Here is a 20,838-nt window from a genome sequence, read left to right on the forward strand (position 1 = left end):
TTATTTTACAATATCTTGTCTGATATACTGCTTGGTGTGTTAACAAATATAGTTTAGAGCCTCTCTTATTTTTTCTTTATTTGACAGCCAGTAAGATTTCTGGTACTGTTACATTTATGACTTCATAAATTGGAAATGTGGTCAGAAAGAGAAAACCATTATCACTTAGGAACTCATTCTGCAACAAGATTTTTACCCAAGATTTCATTGGAATTATGGTCTATATGTAGAATCTACCTTGATGGTTTAATGTTGAAATCTGAAGTGAAAGAATTAACTCTGAATGTACTTTTGAAACCTCATTATTTTCATCATAGATTGAGTAATAACAGGCAACATTCTGATTATAGAAACTAGGTAGAAATGATCTCTGTAAACTAAATTGCTAACCTTAGTTTATTTCACTTAGTGTATCCATTGAATGAAATTTTGGTGTGCTGGAAAGTGGCAGTTAAGATACAGCTTAAACATTTTCCCAATATGAATCTGTATTACATTTGTGATTTTTGTGCTAGTGGATATTGAACCTGGTATCTTAAGCATGGTAGATAAGCACTGTCATTAAGCTATATCTCTAATCCATATATATATATATATATATATATATATATATATATATATATATATATATATACCTTTATATATATATATATATATATATACACAAAGATATATGAACATTTAAAACAGAAGCAACACAGAAGTGTATAGAAGTGAAGTGCATCTCAAAACCTATCAATAATAAAGAACTGTTAAAATTCTGAAGTAGATTTTTATGCCTTCTTTATTTCCATACACAAAATAGTCCTCAGACATATATACAAACACACACATAAATAGAATCAAAATACAGATGTTTGTAATTTACAATTTTACTCACAAGCCTGAAATGTGGTTGTCTCATGTCTGTAAAGAAGAATCACTTTAAAAACACTATGAAATAATCTTTTATAGAAAATACAATAATATAACTAGTGTGGAACACTGAGGTTTCTAGTTTTTCACCATTGTGAGAAATACTGCCATTAACTAATGTGTATATATTTGGGTTTTTGTGAGTAGTGTAAATTGCTATGGTGAATTTGCTTGGAGGGAGGAAAACACATTTAATATTTCTAAATTTAATAGTATTGGAAAGAGTGTATCTATTATGACCAATGCATAGGAAAGGCAGTAGAGAGGATAATGCCTACTATTATAGAAACTGAAATAAAGAAGTCCATGAATGAATTTGTGCTGTTTCTAAAAGCTATTCTGACTCCTGTATTCCAATGTTAGAGTCTGTATTCCAATGTTAGTCTCTGTATTCCAATGTTAGACAAGATTTCCTGATACACAGGAAATGAAACTAATATGTAAATGTAGTATAGGTAGAAAGACTAGAAAAGATTTTTGTTGGAGTAAGACAACTGCATAACTTGTTTGCATTCAGTCCTCTTCTCTTACTCTGAGATGATCTTGTGGAATCTGAGATTACACTTGAGGTACTATAGGATTTGTGAGGTTCTCCATGAGTTCCTCACATATTCTATCTGATTGCTTCACTGTTGTTTTATTTCCATGTGAAGAAGCTAGTAGCCTTTACTGTATTCATTTCCTTCTCTTCTTTCTTCTGCCTGTGTTAGCTGAAAAATACTCTGAAATGTTGAATGAGAAGTTGGAGTAGAGTTAGAGTTGAGAAACTAGGTTTGAGAGTCTCTATTATAGCAGCATTGACAACAAGAAAAACAAATTAGAGAACTAAGGGATCATCGCTGGTTTGTCTTTTGCTTTCTGAAGGTCTGATGTAAAACACATCTGCATTGTGTAATGTGTTTTTTAGATCCAGGCTCTTTCTTTTGTGGTTTCCAGGGTTGTACTCTAAAATGCCTCAGCTTAGAAGAGAGACTCATTTTCTACTGATTATAATTTGTTCTGCTTTCAGTCCATGTTCACATGATATTAGCCTTATTACATGGAGACAAGAAAAGTGAGTCAGCACACAGTAAGTATAACTGTATGTAGAAATCAGGCCTGGAGTCACTTCACATCTCTACGGCTAACTGCTGTGTCAACTTGACAAGATTGTCAATAATTTAGTATCTTAGTTTTCTTGTTTATAAAATAAGGATAAGAATATGACTTTTCAGGCCTGGGAAGGTGGCTCAGTGGTAGAGCGCTTGCCTTGCATGCTTGAGGCCTTGGGCTCAATTCCTCAGCACCACATAAGCAAAAAGAAAAAGGCTTGAAGTGGAGCTGTGGCTCAAGTGGTAGAGCGCTAGCCTTGACCTGAAGAGCTAAGGGACAGCGTCCAGGCCCAGAGTTCAGGCCCATGACCGGACCCCCCCCCCAAAAAAAAAGAATATGTCTTTTCAGCAAAAGATTATTTCATAGTTTTTCAAAGTTATTCTTATTTACTGACATGAAACAACAACTGCATTTCAGGTTGCTGAATAAGTGACTATATGTAAAGGCACATAGCACATTCTTTTTTTGGGGGGATGGGGGGTGTTCTGATTGTGGGGCCTGAACTTGGGGCCTGGATTGCTGTCCCTCAGCTCTTCAGCTCAAGGCTAGTGCTCTACCATTTGAGCCACAGCACCACTTCCAGCTTTTTTCTTTTTGCTTATGTGGTGCTTAGGAGTCGAATCCAGCGCCTCATGCATGGAAGGCAAGCGCTCTACCACTGAGCCACCGTCCCAGCCCCCATAGCATATTCTTAAGAAGTGAACCCAGGCTCTGGGGGCTCACATGTATAAGCTTAGCTGCTCAAGAGGGGTTTGGAGTAGGAAAATCAGTGAGATTCTTACCTTCAACTAATCAGAAAAATGTTGGAAGTGAAGGTATGGTCAACTGAGAACTTGAGAATTCCAAGCCATGAGTTGAAACTCAGTTCTAGCACAGGAAAAAAAGAGATAGATTCTAGTATTAGTGGTAGTTGCACTGGGAATAGAATCATCAATCATGGCTATTGACATGAAAAATACAGAGAATACCTTTAATTGGTACAAAGAATGTGTATAGGAATTTGAGAGAATCAGCTTACTTTCAGTAAAGTTGAAAAAGTAACAATTCATGAAGAAAAATGCATTTGAGTAGGGTCCTAAAAAATGTGTTCCTTTTCCACTAAATCTGTGAAGAAAAATGCAATTTGCAGAATAGGGTGCCAGAGGGAACAAGGATATTGCTGAAGAAATTTGGTGAAATTTGACCTGAAATGCAGTGCCAATTAAGACAAATAGCAAGCTGATAAAAGTTATAAATGAGGGCTAGGGACTTGGCTCAGTATTGAGTGCTTGTTTAGCAATTACAAGAAGTTAATTCCAGCATCATGCACAGAAATCTTAAAATTGAGTAGTCTATGATTTATAAATAAATGACTGTGGTTCTTGTTTTGCTGTATGGGGAATGTGCTGTTCAGATGGGAGAGAACCTTGCCCAGGCCAGTGAGGAGCTGTTCAAAATTTGACCTCCTCTATCCTGAACAGGGAAGTGAAGAAGCTTTGAAGGGGGAGTTTATAGTTTCCTGACACTTTGAAGCACATGGATAGATTTATTTCTACTTCCTCTAAGGGAGAACTTCTCCTAACTCATTTTTCAGGACATAAGGAGTTAGAAATTACCCTGCTTATGGAACCAGACTTATTCTCACTTTTTATTTATTTCAGAGCCCAGTTTCTGACATTTGTATTTGCTCTTTATTTGAGGGCTTGTGAAATCTTATCTCTTTGGTTTGCTTGACTTAATCGCCCATTTTAGAACATGGATCTGCTTTTTCCCCCTGATTTTGAGGCTTCCTATGGAAGTTGACTCCTGCCTCATGGAACCTCTAGTCAAACAAAGCCCTGGATTCTCTTTTTAGCTTGATCCCAGGAGAACCTCAAGCGATGGAACTGTGGGATAATCTTTAAATGGGACAGACCAACTGTATCCAAATTTGTGTTTGTCAGCGAATGCTTGAATGACCTCATCTAGAACACTCAGTGTCTGTATATCTCAGACTGTCTTATTTGAAAATTGATTATAATAATCATAGTACCAGCCTCATGAGGTTATTGTTAGGATTTAATTGAGTAAAACTATGTCTAGAAAATCATTTCTTAATAATGTTAATGTGTTAGAATTTATTATCTATTGTAAGGGGTTCCTGTGGGTACAAGAAGATCAACATTAATTTGACCTAGGGGAGCAAAGAAGACCTCTAAAGAGATAATGATCTTTGAACATAAATTTGATCAACAGATCATTTCCTAAGGGATGCAATGAAGGGAAGGCAATCCAAGAAGAGAGAAAGCTGATGAAATGGTTCAGGTATGAAAAATTTAAGAAGTGTATTATGTGTGGAGCTCTGGATAAATTGTGGAAATGGGGTGAGGATGGAGAAGTTAGGGCAAATGATGTAGCTGAAGAGGGTGGGACAAAGGGAAACTGGGAAGGATTTTCAGGTTAAACCAGTGATTTGTAGTTTAGTTCTGGAGAAGCAGGATGCTAGTGACATTATTTAGGTAGGGAAATAACCATGATGAGGTTTGTAAGGTTCCCCTGGTTACAGTGTGAAAGATCGATTGCATTGAGCTTGAATGTTGGCAGGGAGTCACATTTAAGGAGTTATTTCATTTACTCATGGAGATAAATTAATGTGAGTTCTGTACAGTGGGTCATTAATATCACCTATGCTTTCTTTCCTTTGTTGTGGTGATAATTGCAATTCTCATACATTGCTTTTGTTCCACGTAGTCATTAGTCATTAGTTGACTTGAAAACCTTTATGCAAGCAAAGGATTTTAAAGTGTTGAAATGTATTTGACATGGTACTGAAGCTTTAATTGTGGCTATGATTCAAATCACCCCAGAATTAAGTCCATCCTTTGCTTTACTTGTCCCACCATTAGTAGTATCTCCGGGTGAGTGACCTCTTGGCATTTTTCTGCATGTGTTGGTTGGATTTAGACAGATTTCATTAAACATTTCGTTTTACTTGGCTTGCTTCAGGGTAAAGTCCAAAAGAACTCTCGATATTTGTTCCTTCCCCCCCTCTTCAGCTAACCTATGATTATTTTCTCAAATGGATCCTTTCACACATAGAGTCATTTAAAGAATTTTACCATCTTTTGATTCTATCAGTCTATCAAAAACTTTGTACAAGCTCTAAACAAGTCTGGAATTTGAAGTTACATGTCCTGTCAAAACATTTTTTTTATTTATAAACTCATTTTTCTTTGCTGTGTACTTCTGAAAAAATAGCATTAGCTCTCTATGGTTTTAGAAATTCCTTTTCTTTCAGAACAGCTAGGAAAAAACTACAAATAATAAAACAAAATAATCTGTAACAGACTGTTTTTTTTTTAATAAAAGGGGGGGGGGAACCTCATTTCAGAGAGGTAAGGTTGGTCAAGCATTTTAGGTAATGAGAAAGGGAATTTTTCTTAGCCAAACAGAAATGAGGGTTTTAGTGCTTTTAAGGGACTTCCAGAAAGTATTGGTGACTCCTCTTCGTTTTGATGTCTTTTCTGAGTCTCTCTGAATATGTTAGAAAGATCCAAGTAATTAAAGATCTTCAGTGTCTCAGATGATAAGGATTATCACTAAACTTTCTTTTTCCCACCTATATTGCCAACTTCTTTTAGAAAAGAAATAGTATGTGCATCTAACCTTTAGAGGGTCTTAAAGGAATAGGAGGGATTTCTTCACAAATCTGGACAAATTTAAAATACGAAATACAAAGCTCTATGGAATATTACTGGGATAAATGTATAACTAAAGAAAAGAAGTAAAAATTTCCCCACGTTTCTGTAGGTCAGTGAAATGTTAATAAATGTTGAGGGTAGCCTGTGGAAAGTTAATATGGTTAGGTGAGTTAAGGAATGTTCTACCCATCTTAAACAGAAAGCTAATGAGGATTATAGACAAAGAGGATTATAGATACCCAAAAGGAATAGATTTTCTGCTTATTTGACCACACAATGTTTTTCATGGGGTAGGTCAGAGGACCAGAACTCCTCATTTGGAGCACTAAGAAAATGTTTGGGTACATAAAACTAACATGTTTTAACACTAGAAGTTAAGAGTTTTCAGGCATAAATTCTAGTTGAAATCAAATACAGTGGGATACTGCAAAGCCATTGAAATTCAGGTTATTTTTAAGACATAAAAAATGAATATTCTTGGGCTGGGAAGGTGGCTCAGTGGTAGAGCACTTGCCTTGCATGCATGAGGCCCTGGGTTCGATTCCTCAGCACTACATAAGCAAAAAGAAAAAAGACAGAAGTGGCGCTGTGGCTCAAGTGGTAGAGTGCTAGCTTTGAGCTGAAGAGCTGAGGGACCGTGCCCAGGCCTAGAGTTCAGGCCCCATGACCGGATTCCCCCCACCAAAAAAAATGAATAATCTTGGGGGACTTACTGGCTCTGAATTGCTGTGGATGGCTTTAGGATATATTGTACTCTGACTCTTCCCATCACACTTTAACTAGACCTTACTTGCTTGGCACAGAGCATGAAGACTTTATGCTGGTTGTTGAGTATTTATCAACGACTTCTAGAATCTTACCAAAAATCATATGTGTCTTCTGAAATTGAACATGACATTGTAATCATTAATATGATTTACATGATGAAGTTAATAATAGAACTAATTTTATTTCTATATATGTTGACATACTCTGCTAATTCATAGATTAATTCCAAAGAAGGTGTACATAGTTTTGTTAGATTAACAATATGTGACTAAATTTAGAATTTCAAAGGCTAATAGAGTCTTAATATTAAGATCCATAGCAGTTGAAAGCTACTTATTATTGTATTTTTAAAAATAGTATTTTTAGACATATATAATGGACTTTTAGAAAAGGCAAAAACCACAGAAAACCAATGTTTTCTAAAACACACACACACACACACACACACACACACACACACACACGAATGTTTTACCTATTTATGCAAATCTAACTCCGTAAGTTTAAATAGTGACTTACTTATATTTTTAATGCTGGATTACGGAATTTGAATTTCAAGAAATTTGAACAGGATGAAATGACTAAATTTTGTAGAGGTAAATGTTATATTCTCTATTTAGAACTGTTAACTATCTCACTCACTGTGGAGCAGAATAATTTTACTTAGCACCAAGTATCAAAAATATCCTGGGCTTACCCATACAGTAAATGTGCACTCAAGTTACAAAAATGAGTCTAATAGGTGAAAGGGATGGCATCAGGTTCAACCCAACAATAGCTTTTAGTGAAGAAGTATAAGGTTGTCTCAGAATATTCAGAGGAATGAAATCAAGATAGGAAGAAATTTCCTATTGTGCTATAGGAAACGAAGCTAAAATTTTATGTTTTCTGAAACTCTAGGAAAACAAAGTTATAGAACACGATATATGCTTCAAATGGCAAGATTCAATCAGTAGATAGAAGCTCTCAGGGAATGGATTATATAGCTCTTTCAAAATAGTCTGACACTAGAACATTGAGGAAGTAATTAGGTTGGCAAAAGATTAGAGATTTCCCTGATATTATTGCTTCCATAGTGTGTAGTTCAATTTTAGGAAAATGTATTGAACATCTATAACATCTCTTCTAAATTTATGATTATAGGCTCGTAAACGTAGAATTAGGTGCATTAACTAATAGTTTTAATTAGGTGACAATCAAAGGACAAGGGAAAATTTTGGAAGGAACTTGGAAATAGTACTGAGGAGAAATGAAACAAAATATTATTAAAATGAGTTTTAAGAGTTTTCTTGAGCATAGTCTGACCTTGCTGTGGAATTTTCTTGAGAGCTATTTGCCTACTTTATGGATATCCACCAATGTGCAGCCATGGGTAAGGTTTTGAGGATAGATGTGTTTGAAATGGGATACATGAAGAAAAGTCTAACTACAGGACTATTAACACCATCTCTTATTTGTATACGCATCCTATGTGCCTTCTATATGTAACACCTAGGATATTATAGTAGTGAAATAATTCAGTGAGACTGTAAGAATTTCTTGTATGCCAGAAAAGTTCTACACTGAAATTGGCTTTGTCTTCTAGAGTAGTGTAGACAATAGTTTTCACTCATAATTTCTTTTGGGGGGGAGGAGAGGGTCCGGTCATGGGACCTGAACTCTGGGCCTGGACGCTGTCCCTCAACTCTTCAGCTCAAGGCTACTGCTCTACCACTTGAGCCACAGTGCCACTTCCGGCTTTTTTCTTTTTGCTTATGTGGTGCTGAGGAATCGAACACAGGGCCTCATGAATGCAAGGCAAGTGCTCTACCACTGAGCCACCTTCCCAGCCCCTTCACTCATAATTTCTTTGAGGTTGATTTTAATTCGTTTCATTAATCCGTCATTCTAAAAGGAAGGATTTTCTTTCTTCAATTGAGATATGTCACAGTGCTCTAATTTACTTGGTTTTTTATTAACTTGTGAAGAAAGAGGGCAAACAAATGTTTCAATATTAGTTTCAATAGTTAAACATTATTAAACTGGTTGCATTAATTTACATTCATTAATAGCAAATGCTTTTATTGCAAGCCATGCATTTTCTAATTAGGAATCTGAGGTTAATATGTTACTTAGGACTTAGGTAGGGATTTTAAATTTTATTAACTGCTTAATTCATCCTATTCTCTGGCTACAGTTGCCTTTCAAAGGTTTAGAACCAGAAGCTGTGACTGTTTTCTATGGAGGGACACTAGTCACTCACCTACTTAGAACGTCGAATAGAACTGTTTTCTATTGTGGTTGGAACAGTGTTGGCCTTTGATGCTGACATTACTGTGACCTTTGGAAATCATGTTAAGTGAGGTAAGGCAAGAACAAAAAAGCAAATGCTGCATAATCTCACTCGTGGTAGGACTTAAATGTTCAGAAATTGAGAATAGAACAGTGATTTTATAAGAAATAGAAGTTAGGAATGGGAATGGAGAGATGGAAAAATATTGCTCCGTATGTAGAGAGTTATAATTCAGTAGAAGTAACTTGTAGTGTTCATGGTAGACTGACTACGGAAATATATACATGTTTCCAAAAGAGCAATGAGAGGAGTTTGATTGCTTTAACAGAAAGAAAGTATAACTATTTGAGGATATAGGGTTACTCTCATTGTTGGCATACAGAAAAGCCACGGAATTTTGAGGGTTAATTTATATACCTTTCCATTTTGCCAAAGTTTCAGATCAGCTCGAATAACTTGAGGGTGGAGTCTAGGGGATTATTTAAATACAAGATCATGTCATCTACTAAGAGGAAGAGTTTTTCTATTTAGATCCCCTTAAAGTTTGCATCTTGTTTTATTGTTCTAGCTAGGTATTCTAATATTATACTGAAGAGGAATGGAGAGAGTGGACAATCTGTCTCCTTCCTGAAATTTGAGGAAATGGCTTTACTTTTGCCATTAAGTATAATACTAGTTATAGTATAAGTTATAATGTAAGTTTGTCATACACAGCTTTTCTTATATTGAGGAATGTTCATTCCATGGATTCCTAGTTTCTGCAGAGCTTTCTTAATAAAGTGGTGTTGGATCTTGTCAAATCTTTTTTCTGCATCTATTGAGATTACTATGTAATTCTTATCCTTGCTCCTGTTGATGTGATGTATTACATTTATTGTTTTGTGTATATTGAACCAACTTTGCATCCATGGAATGAATCCTGTTTGATCATAGTGTATGATTTTTTTGATGAATTGTTGAAGTTGATTGGCCAGGATTTTGTAGTTTTGCATTAATGGTCATCTGAGAAATGGGTCTTGAGTTCTGTTTCTTTGATGATTCCCTGTCTGTTTTGAGGATGAGGGTTGTGCAGGCTTCCTAGAATGAGATTAGTAGTGAACTTTCATTTGCATTGAAGAGTTGGAGTAGTATCAATTGAGTTCTGCTTCAAAGGCCTTGTAGAATTCAGCTGTGAATGCATCTAGTCCTGGACTTTTCTCTTACTCTCCAGTTTTGAATTTATTTATTTTTAACATCCTGCAGCATGGAGAGCTGCTGCTGCCATGCCGCAGAGGGTGGGGCCACCTCTGGCTCTGTTTACTCTGTGAAGAAAGTTGCCCTGCCTTGGATGGTCCTTCCCCCATCTGGAAAGGTCAACTTTCCCCAGTATGGAGCTGAGTGCCAGTGGTTGGGTTGCTTTGCACTGTTGAATGGCTCAGCAGTGTCTAATTCTAAGGCCTGAGGTATCTACTGGCTGCCCTGGCTCCGTCTTTGCCAATATGAAAGATGACATTCTTCTGGGATGATAGGGGAAGAGCTACCTTCCAAACTCTGTTTTGTGAGAAGGAATGGGAATGCCTTTTTGGGTACTTACCTTCCCTTGGTTTTTCAGGCTATCTGTGATCTGCGTCCATCTGTGGTCAGCAGGATGAAGATTTTTGCTCCTGGTAAATTCAGACTGGTAGTGAATAGAAGCTGCTTGCACTCTGTTTCTGTCACCTTTTCCTCAGGCTCGGTCTACTGTTATGTTGGCAGCCACAGCCACTGCCACCTCGGTCACTGGTGTATGCTCAAATCTGCCTCCTTAAACAGGCTGCCTGAAATTTTCCTCTCTGGCCAAACTCTCTGTACTATGATGGCTCACTTGGGTGACTCTGAGCCTTGGATTTTTCACTGGAACACTAAAACTGGTTTCTTCATGATATCTCAGTTAGCTCCTAGGTGCGCCTCTGCAATCTTTGAAGTCCAAATTTTTTTTTAATTTTTTTATTGTGAAAATACTGTACAGAGGGGTTACAATTACATGGGTAAGATAGTGAGTACATTTCTTATCAATCATTGTAGCCTCCTCCTTTGTTTACCTTTCCCATCCATACCCATCCTCTCTCTCCCCCCAATTCTCCCCCCCCCCAAGTTGTAAAGTTCGTTTTCTACATGACGACTTGTACTTCTCATTGTTGCAACAGGTCCACCTGTATCCTTATTTAAACAACTTGTTTTTCCCCTTCCCCTCCACAAACTATACCGACATCAAATACAGTGAAAGCAGGGTTTATACTGTGGGGGAGGGACATACAAAGCAACAAAGAAATAATCTTATATATGCATTAGAAACAAATGGATGAAAGAAAAAAACATTAAAATACATATCTAAGGGTTCATTTTCCTCACATCATATTATCTGACCTTTTCTGCTTCACTCATACATATACTAGATATTACAAATAAGGGAAACCATGGGACCTATGTTTTTTTGGGCTTGGCTTACTTCACTTAATATAAGTTTTTTCCAAGTCTTTCCATTTCCTAACAAATGGGGCAATGCCATTCTTTCCGATGGAGGCATAGAATTCCATTGTGTATATATACCACATTTTCTTGATCCATTCCTCTGCTGAGGGGCATCTGGGTTGGTTCCATATCTTAGCTATGGTAAATAATGTTGCAATAAACATAGTTGTGCTGGTAGCTTTAGTGTGGTCTTGTTTGTGAGCATTTGGGTAAATGCCCAAATGTGGGATTGCTGGGTCATAGGGGAGCTCTATGTGAAGTCTTTTGAGGAACCTCCATACTGCTTTTCAAAGTGGTTGAACAAGCTTACACTCCCACCAACAATGCAGTATGGTTCGCTTCTGTCCACATCCCCTCTAGCATCTGTTGTTGTTAGAGTTCTTGATTTTTGCCATTTTAACTGGAGTGAGGAGAAAACCAGCAAGACCACAAAAAAGGCCAAGACACTGCACCCAAACTGAGAATCCAAGAACCATAGGAAGAACCCAGTTTTTGCAGCCCCCAAGAAGGTGGATAACATGGCAGGAACTCCCAAATACCTCTCAGTCCTATCTATCAACATTAACGGACTTAACGATCCAATTAAGTGACATAGACTGTCTAGTTGGATTAAAAAACAAGATCCTTCTATCTGCTGCCTTCAGGAGTCACATCTTGCCCATAAAAACAAACACATTTTCAATGTTAAAGGCTGGAGAAAAATCTACCAAGCAAACGGCCCCCATAAACAGGCGGGAGTTGCAATCCTAATATCAGATAAAATAGACTTAAAATTAAAATTTGTGAGAAGAGATAAAGAAGGTTGCCACATACTAATTAAGGGATCTCTCCTTCAGGAGGATATTACAATTTTAAATATCTATATGCCAAACAACGGAGCACCCAAATTTATCCAAGAAACACTACTTTCCCTCAAATCCCACATAGATCCAAAGACATTAATTGTTGGGGATTTTAACACACCACTCTCCTCACTAGATAGATCAACTTGGCAAACACTCAACAGAGAAACCACAGATCTAAACAACTGCATAGATCAACTAGATTTAACAGACATCTAACAAATATTTCACCCAACCGCATCAGAATACACGTTTTTCTCAGCAGCACATGGAACGTTTTCTAAAATAGACCACATTTTAGGCTACAAAGCAAACTTGTCTAAATTCAGAAACATTGAAGTTATTCCTTGCATTCTCTCAGACCACAAGGGAATAAAATTAGAACTCAACACCAAAAGCCACCAAAGAAAGTCCGGTAACACATGGATGTTGAACAACACACTGCTGAATCATGAGTGGGTCATGGAAGAGATTAGAAAGGAAATTCACAGGTTAATGCTATTCAACAAAAATGAGCACACAAATTACCAGCTCTTCTGGGACACAGGAAAGGCAGTACTCAGAGGCAAGTTTATAGCTCTGAGTTCCTACATCAACAAATTGGAGAGATCTGAAACCAACAATTTAATGAGACATCTGAACCTCCTTGAAAAAGAGCAGCAAGATAATCCCCAATCCAGTAGACAGAAAGAAATAATTAAAATTAAATTAGAATTAAATGAATTAGAATCCAAAAAAACTATAGAAAGAATCAACAAAACAAAGAGTTGGTTCTTCAAAAAAATTAACAAAATTGAAGTCTAAACATTTTTTTTGATTAAAAAGCAACTTCAGGAGAAGATATAGATGTATGAATATATGTATATGTATATATGTGTGTATACATGTATATATGTGTATATACACACATGTTTATGTATGTATGCACATATACACACGTTTATGCATGCATGTATATATGTATATAACATATATCCATGTATGTATAACATATATACATGTATATAACACATGCAACATATATGTAGATATACATACATAATATATAACATGTATATACATGCATATGTTGTATATGTATACATGTATATGTATATGTATGTATATATATGGAAGTGGTGCTGTAGCTCAAGTGGTAGAGTGCTATCCTTGAGCTGAAGAGCTGAGGGACAATGCCCAGGCCCAGAGTTCAAGCCCCACGACCGACCAAAAAAAAAAGAAAGAAAGTAAAAATGACTTGTACATTTACAGGACACTCACAGTCTGCAGTTTATGTTTATATATATCGAAATCCCCTTCTGAGAATATAGTGAAAGAACCAAGATATGGGAATTTAGTTTTCTTCTTTCTTCTGTTAGATAATATAGTAGCTTTCAAGTCTCTTACAGTTCAGAATACTCTGAATAAGTGAGAGAACATCTAAAGATAAAAATTACTAGAATGAAAGCAACTGGTTTTTCAATGTGTGTGTGTGTAAGTGTGTGTACTTGTGCACATAGTGGTGTGTATCATGCATTAAGCATGTTAGAAAGTACAGACATAGCTGGTGCTTGGACAGCAAGCCTTCTGACCTCTGAAATAACAGTGTTGCTGTGTTCGTTCACCTGACAAACTTCCTTCTGTTTGGTTTAAGAATAAGCACCTTGCTAGATTCGTTTAGGTCTTTCCATGTCACCTAGCTGTTTAATTTGTATCACTGGCTAAATGTCACGCTGAGCTGCTGAAACCTGCCTGTGTTGCATTACATTCTGTACCCTTTCATTCCATATACCTAGTTTATAAGTGGTTAGTAAATTTCAGGTACTACTGATTCATTCTGTGCAGCCAGAGGTGAAAAGTTTAAACTCTGGAATCTTTGTGAAATAGATGGTCATTCAAAAGGCAGTTTTAAATCTTTTATGCAAAGCTAAAAGATTAAGCCATTACTAGAATAGCATAAAATTGATAAAGGACCTCCCCAAACTGTAGTAAATAGCTTTTTCACTGTTTTATGATATAGGCGACTCTGAGTTCCTGTGTGTAGCCTGTGCTGACCTGGTAGATAGGTAAACATTTATTACTGGGTTTTTTTTCAGTTCCAATTAGGATGAAGAGACATTGATCTGTTAAGTTTATCTTAACCTGTCAAGTCTCCAGCTGACAAAGATATATCTGGATGGAAACTCTTTCCTCTGTTTATGTGAAGTTCTCACTTTGCATATTCTATAAACCAATACAGTCAACCCTATGTCACTTAGTTCCTGTTTCTTCTCTTTTTATTTTTATTTTTATTTTATTTTATTTGAGAACATACTGTACAGAGGGGCTACAATTACATGGGCAGGATAATGCATACATTTCTTACCAAGCATTGCAGCCTCCTCCTTTGTTTACCCTTCACCTCCCTTCCCCGCCTCCCCCCTCCCCCCACCCAATTATACCCCCCTCCCCCCACCCAATTATACCCCCCTCCCCCCCACACCGACATTGTAAAGCTGGTTTTGACATGACATTTTGTACTTCTCATTGTTGCAACAGGTCCACCTGAATCCTTAAACGACTTGTTTGTCCCCATCTCCTCCACATGTTATACTGACATCAAATATAGTGAAAGCGGGGGTTACACTGTGGGGGAGGGACATACAAAGCAACAAAGAAATAATCTTATAAATGCGTTAGAAACACATGCATGAAAGAAACGAAAACATTAAAATACATATTTAAGGGTTCATTTTCCTAACATCACATTATCTGACCTTTTCCGCTTGACTCATACCTATACTAGATATTGCAAATAAGGGAAACCATGGGACCTATGCTTCTTTGGGCCTGGCTTACTTCACTTAATATAATTTTTTCCAAACCTTTCAATTTCCTAACAAATGGGGAAATGTCATTCTTTCTGATGGAGGCATAGAATTCCATTGTGTATATATACCACATTTTCTTGATCCATTCATCTACTGAGGGGCATCTGGGTTGGTTCCATAACTTAGCTATGGTAAATAATGCTGCAATAAACATAGTTGTGCTGGTAGCTTTAGTGTGGTCTTGTTTGTAAACATTTGGGTAAATGCCCAAAAGTGGGATTGCTGGATCATAGGGGAGATCTATGTGAAGTCTTTTGAGGAACCTCCATACTGCTTTCCAAAGTGGTTGAACAAGTTTACATTCCCACCAACAATGAAGTAAGGTTCCTTTCTGTCCACATCCCCTCCAGCATCTGTTGTTGTTAGAGTTCTTGATTTTTGCTGTTCTAACTGGAGTGAGGTGATATCTCAATGTTGTTTTGATTTGCATTTCTTTTATGGCTAGGGATGTTGAACATTTCTTCATGTGTCTATTGGCCATCCTTGTTTCTTCTTCAGAGAAGCTTCTCTTTAAGTCTTTCGCCCACTTATTTATTGGGCAGTTGTTTCTTTGAGGATTTGTTGTTGGGTGGTTTAATTTTTTGAGTTCCAAGTATATTTTAGATATGAGACCCTTGTCCGTTGTATGGCTAGTAAAGATCTTCTCCCAAACGGTGGGCTTTCTATTGATCTTGCTAGCTATGTCATTTGCCCTGCAGAAGCTCTGCAACCGTATACAATCCCATTTGTCCAATCTTTCTTTGATTTGTTGTGCTTCCGGGTCTCTATTCAGAAAATTTCGACCTGAGCCAAGGAGACCTAAGGTTTCTCCTATTCCATCCTGTAATGTTTTCAGAGTGTCTGCTTTGAGTTCAAGGTCTTTGATCCATTTGGAGTTGATTCTGGTGCAGGGTGATATATAAGGATCTAGCTTTAGTTTTCTACATGTAGTTAACCAATTTTGCCAGCACCATTTACTGAAGAGGCTGTCTTTCTTCCATTCTATTGTTTTAGCTTCCTTATCGAAGATTAGATGGCTATAGGTCTGTAGGTTCATTTCTGGGTTTTCAATTCTATTCCATTGGTCCTGAGGTCTGTTCTTATGCCAATACCAAGCTGTTTTGATTACTATGGCTTTATAGTAGAGTTTGAAATTTGGTATTGATATTCCTCCAGCAGTGTTCTTTCCGTTGAGGAGCGTTTTTGCTATTCGGGGTCTTTTATTGTTCCAAATGAATTTTTGGATTGCCTCCTCTATTTCCTTGAAGAATGAGGGTGTAATTTTGATAGGTATCGCATTGAATTTGTAGATAGCCTTGGGAAGTATTGCCATTTTCACGATGTTAATCTTGCCAATCCAGGAGCATGGGAGGTTTTGCCATTTTTTAAGTTCTGTGTTGATTTCCTTTTTCAAGATTTTAAAGTTTTCATCATAGAGGTCCTTCACTTCTTTGGTTAAGTTAATTCCTAGGTATTTTATTTTTTGTGGGGCTATTACAAATGGAGTTGCTTTCCTAATTTCAGCCACACTTTTCTCATTGTTGGCATATAGAAAAGCCATTGATTTTGGGGGGTTAATTTTATAACCTGCTACTTTGCCAAAGTTTTGAATCAGCTTGAGTAATTTGGGAGTGGAGTCTATGGGATTCTTTAAATACAAGATCATGTCATATGCAAAGAGGGAGAGTTTTATTTCTTCTTTCCCTATTTGGATCCCCTTTATGTCTGCATCTTGTCTTATTGCTGTAGCTAGGCATTCTAATACTAGATTGAAGAGAAGTGGAGAGAGTGGGCATCCTTGTCTTGTTCCTGAGTTAAGAGGAAATGGCTTTAGTTTTTCACCATTGAGTATAATGCTGGCTGTAGGTTTGTCATATACAGCCTTTATTGTATTGAGGAATGTTCCATGGATTCCTAATTTTTCCAGAACCTTCATCATAAAGGGGTGTTGGATCTTGTCAAATGCTTTTTCTGCATCTATTGAGATAACCATGTGGTTCTTATTCTTGCTCCTGTTGATGTGATGAATAATATTAATTGATTTGCATATATTGAACCAGCTTTGCATCCCTGAAATGAATCCTGTTTGATCATGGTGTATGATTTTTTGGATGAATTGTTGAAGTCGATTGGCCAAAATTTTGTTGAGAAGTTTTGCATCAATGTTCATCAAAGAAATGGATCTATAGTTCTCTTTCTTTGATGAGTCCCTGCCTGGTTTTGGGATGAGGGTTATGATGGCTTCATAGAATGTGTTCGGTAGTGAGCTTTCTCTTTCAATTTCATTGAAGAGTTGGAGGAGTATTGGTGTGAGCTCTGCTTTGAAGGCCTTGTAAAATTCCGCTGTAAAACCATCTGGTCCTGGACTTTTCTTAGCTGGGAGGTCTCTTATTGCTGTTTCTATTTCAATGCTTGATATGGGCCTGTTAAGCTGGTTTAACTCATCTTGGTTTAGTTTTGGCATGTCAATATTTGCTAGGAAAAGGTCCATTTCTGTCAAGTTCTCAAACTTATTAGCATAAAGTTTTGAGAAGTATTCCCTTATAATGTTCTGAATCTTGGTTGTTTCCGTGGTGATGTTTCCATTCTCATCTCTGAGTTTATTAATTTGGGTGTGTTCTCTCCTTTTTCTGATAAGGTTTGCTAAGGGTCTATCAATTTTGTTAAGTTTTTCGAAGAACCAACTCTTTGTTTTGTTGATTCTTTCTATAGTTTTTTTGGATTCTAATTCATTTAATTCTGATTTAATTTTGATTATTTCTTTCCGTCTACTGGATTGGGGTTTATCTTGCTGCTCTTTTTCAAGGAGGTTTAGATGTGTCATTAAATTGTTAGTTTCCGATCTCTCCAATTTGTTGATGTAGGAGCTCAGAGCTATAAACTTGCCTCTGAGTACTGCCTTTGCTGTGTCCCAGAGGAGCTGGTAATTTGTGTGTTCATTTTTGTTGAATAGCATGAACATTTGAATTTCCTTTCTAATCTCTTCCATGACCCACTCATGATTCAGCTGTGTGTTGATCAGCCTCCATGTGATACCGGACTTTCTTTGGTGGCTTTTGGTGTTGAGTTCTAATTTTATTCCCTTGTGGTCAGAGAGAATGCAAGGTATAACTTCAATGTTTCTGAATTTAGACAAGTTTGCTTTGTGGCCTAAAATGTGATCTATTTTAGAAAACGTTCCATGTGCTGCTGAGAAGAACGTGTATTCTGATGCTGCTGGGTGAAATGTTCGGTAAATGTCTGTTAAGTCTAGTTGATCTATGCAGCTGTTTAGATCTGCGGTTTCTCTGTTGAGTTTTTGCCGAGTTGATCTATCTAGTGGGGAGAGTGGTGTGTTAAAATCCCCAACAATTAATGTCTTTGGATCTATATTGGATTTGAGGGAAAGTAGTGTTTCTTTGATAAATTTGGGTGCTCCATTGTTTGGCGAATAATTTAGAATTGTAATATCCTCCTGAAGGAGAGATCCTTTAATTAGTATGTAGCGACCTTCTTTATCTCTTCTCACGAATTTTAATTTGAAGTCTATTTTATCTGATATTAGGATTGCAACTCCCGCCTGTTTATGAGGGCCGTTTGCTTGGTAGATTTTGTTCCAGCCTTTAACCTTGAAAATGTGTTTGTTTTTACGGGCAAGATGTGACTCCTGCAGGCAGCAGATAGAAGGGTCTTGTTTTTTAATCCAACTAGACAGTCTATGTCGCTTAATTGGAGAGTTCAGTCCGTTAACGTGAAGAGATAGGACTGAGAGGTATTTGGGAGTTCCTGCCATGTTATCCACCTTCTTGGGGGCTGTGAAATCTGGGTTCTTCCTAAGGTTCTTGGATTCTCAGTTTGGGTGCAGTTTCTTGGCCTTTGTTGCGTTCTTGTTGGTTTTCTATGTGTAGGACATCTTTAAGAATCTTTTGCAGGGCTGGTTTGGTGGAGATGTATTGTTTCAATTTTTCTTTGCTATGGAAGGTTTTTATTTGGCCTTCAGTTATGAAGGAGAGTTTAGCTGGGTACAGTATTCTTGGTTGATAGTTGTTTGTTTTTAGGGCATGGCATACGTCATTCCAGGCTCTTCTTGCTTTGATTGTCTCTGCTGAGAAATCTGAGGTAATTCTAATTCGTTTCCCTTTATAGGTGATTAACCTTTTCTCCTTGACAGCTTTAAGGATCTTTTCCTTGGTCTGGGTTGATCCTGTGTGGATTATAATGTGACGGTGGGATGTCCTATTCTGGTCTGGTCTATTTGGGGTTCTAAAAGCTTCTTGTATCTGAATAGGCCTCTCTTTTTGTATGTTTGGGAAGTTCTCTGCTAGGATCCTGTTAAACAAATTTCCTAGACCATTAACTTCTGTTTCTAGGTGCTCCTCTACACCCATTATCCTTAGATTGGGCCTCCTGATGGTGTCTTCCAGGTGTTGGATAGACCTATCATATTTCTTGGACTTGTCTTGGATGGTTGTATGTTCTTTCTCTATAATATCTAGGCTGTCTTCAATCCCTGAGATTCGATCTTGTGCATGGTCTAACCTGTTGTCAAGACTCTCTACTTTGTTTTTTATCTCTTTTCCTTCTAATTGGTCAGCTTTGATGGCTTCAAGTTCTTTGTTGAAGCTCTGTTTTAGGTCTTGTATGAATTTCTTTACTTCCTTAATTTGGTGTTCAGTGTTTGTTCTCAAATCACTTAGTTGATTGGTTATGGTTTCTTTGGACTCCCATTCCTTCTGTTGGGTTCCATTCAGCATTCCCTTTGTGGTCTCCCTGACTTCCTTCAGCTCTTTGTTAATGGATTCCATGAATGTCTTTAGTGATCTTTGTGTATTCTCTACCTGGTCTCTTAATTCGTGAATTACTCTTTGATTAGTTTCCTCCCTTCTGTGGGATTCCTGCAGTTCTCTTTGAGTGTTCTCTGCCTGCTCACGCCATTCCTCCCTTTCTCTTTGAGTATTCTCAAGTTGTTCACGCAAATCCTGTATCAGTTTTTGAGAAGCTTCCTCACGCTTATGATATTCCTGTATAATCTTCTGGGATGCCTCCTCTCTCTCCCTATCACGCTCATACAGAGTCCTTTGTACATTGTCAAACTTCTCATTTATCATGTTTGCTCTTAGTGTTTGTAGAGCTATTTGGGAACTCTCCTCTGGATTATTCTTTATCTGTTCTAATCCCTGATTATCAAGGTTGGGAATTGAGATACCCGAATTTGCCATTTTTCTTGTGTTTTTCCGGCTTACTCGGCCCATTTGAGATAAAGATTGCACCAGTTTTGTGCTAGAACACTATCTTAAGGCAACCATCAACCAAAGTTTGCATTTGTACAGTCAATAGTCTACAGATACAATCTAGTTCAACAGATACATCTATTCAACATCAAACGACTATATGTTAAAGGACTTCGAACCGCAGAAAAGAATTTGGAAAACCAGAAATTATTAGGATTAGGGAGAGATGTGGGTAAAAAATAGGAATAGATTGGTGTGGGGAGGCACAGGGAGAGTTAACTATGTCCTAATCACAGTGCAGGAAATGAGTTGGGTAGGATGCAAGTAGAGAGAGAGAGAAAAAGAAGAGACGGAAAGGGGAATAAAGAGAGACTAGAAAAAGAATAGAAATGTAAAAATTAATGTTATTATAGAGGTTAAAAGACCGTCTATTTAGAGAGGAATGTGAATATGTTCAGAGAAGGGGAGGGACATAGAGGAGTTGTGAAAAGCTTTAAGGATGGGAACGGGAGAAGAATATATCAGAAGTTCAGTAGAGCTAGATAAAAAACAAAAAGATAATTAAGAAAGAAAGAAAAAGAGAAAGAAGACAAGAAAAGAAAGGAAAACTCTTATTCACGTATTCCTAAAATAAAAATTATAAGATGAGAAAAAAAAAAAGGTTACTGGAAAACAATTATTTTTTCAGAAGAGGCAAAGATTAAAGATTAATAAAAGTTTTAGAAGGGAAAAAAATTTATATATATATATATATATATATAT

General features: G+C 37.1%; 2 long non-coding RNA genes across 15 annotated transcripts in view; one reads left to right on the forward strand and one right to left on the reverse strand.

Annotated features, from left to right (window-relative positions):
- Positions 1-885: 885 nt before the first annotated feature.
- On the reverse strand, positions 886-10,531 carry LOC138833135 (uncharacterized). The gene is made up of 3 exons (XR_011373812.1): positions 10,280-10,531; positions 2,790-2,874; positions 886-1,637 (listed from the first exon to the last, which is right to left on the reverse strand). It is a non-coding gene; the product is annotated as an uncharacterized lncRNA (long non-coding RNA).
- Positions 8,604-20,838, forward strand: part of LOC138833133 (uncharacterized) — a 43,281-nt gene continuing 31,046 nt past the window's right edge. For 13 of the 14 annotated variants that reach the window (XR_011373801.1, XR_011373795.1, XR_011373799.1 and 10 more), the window contains exon 1: positions 8,604-8,777. This is a non-coding gene — a long non-coding RNA (uncharacterized lncRNA). Of the gene's footprint in view, positions 8,778-10,297; positions 10,353-20,838 lie in introns of all 14 variants that reach the window. The other variant, XR_011373800.1, reaches the window with a different exon arrangement.

The sequence above is a fragment of the Dipodomys merriami genome, unplaced genomic scaffold, assembly GCF_024711535.1.
Source record: "Dipodomys merriami isolate MVZ:Mamm:240054 unplaced genomic scaffold, mDipMer1.0.p SCAF_2008, whole genome shotgun sequence".
NCBI classification, from domain to species: domain Eukaryota; kingdom Metazoa; phylum Chordata; class Mammalia; order Rodentia; family Heteromyidae; genus Dipodomys; species Dipodomys merriami.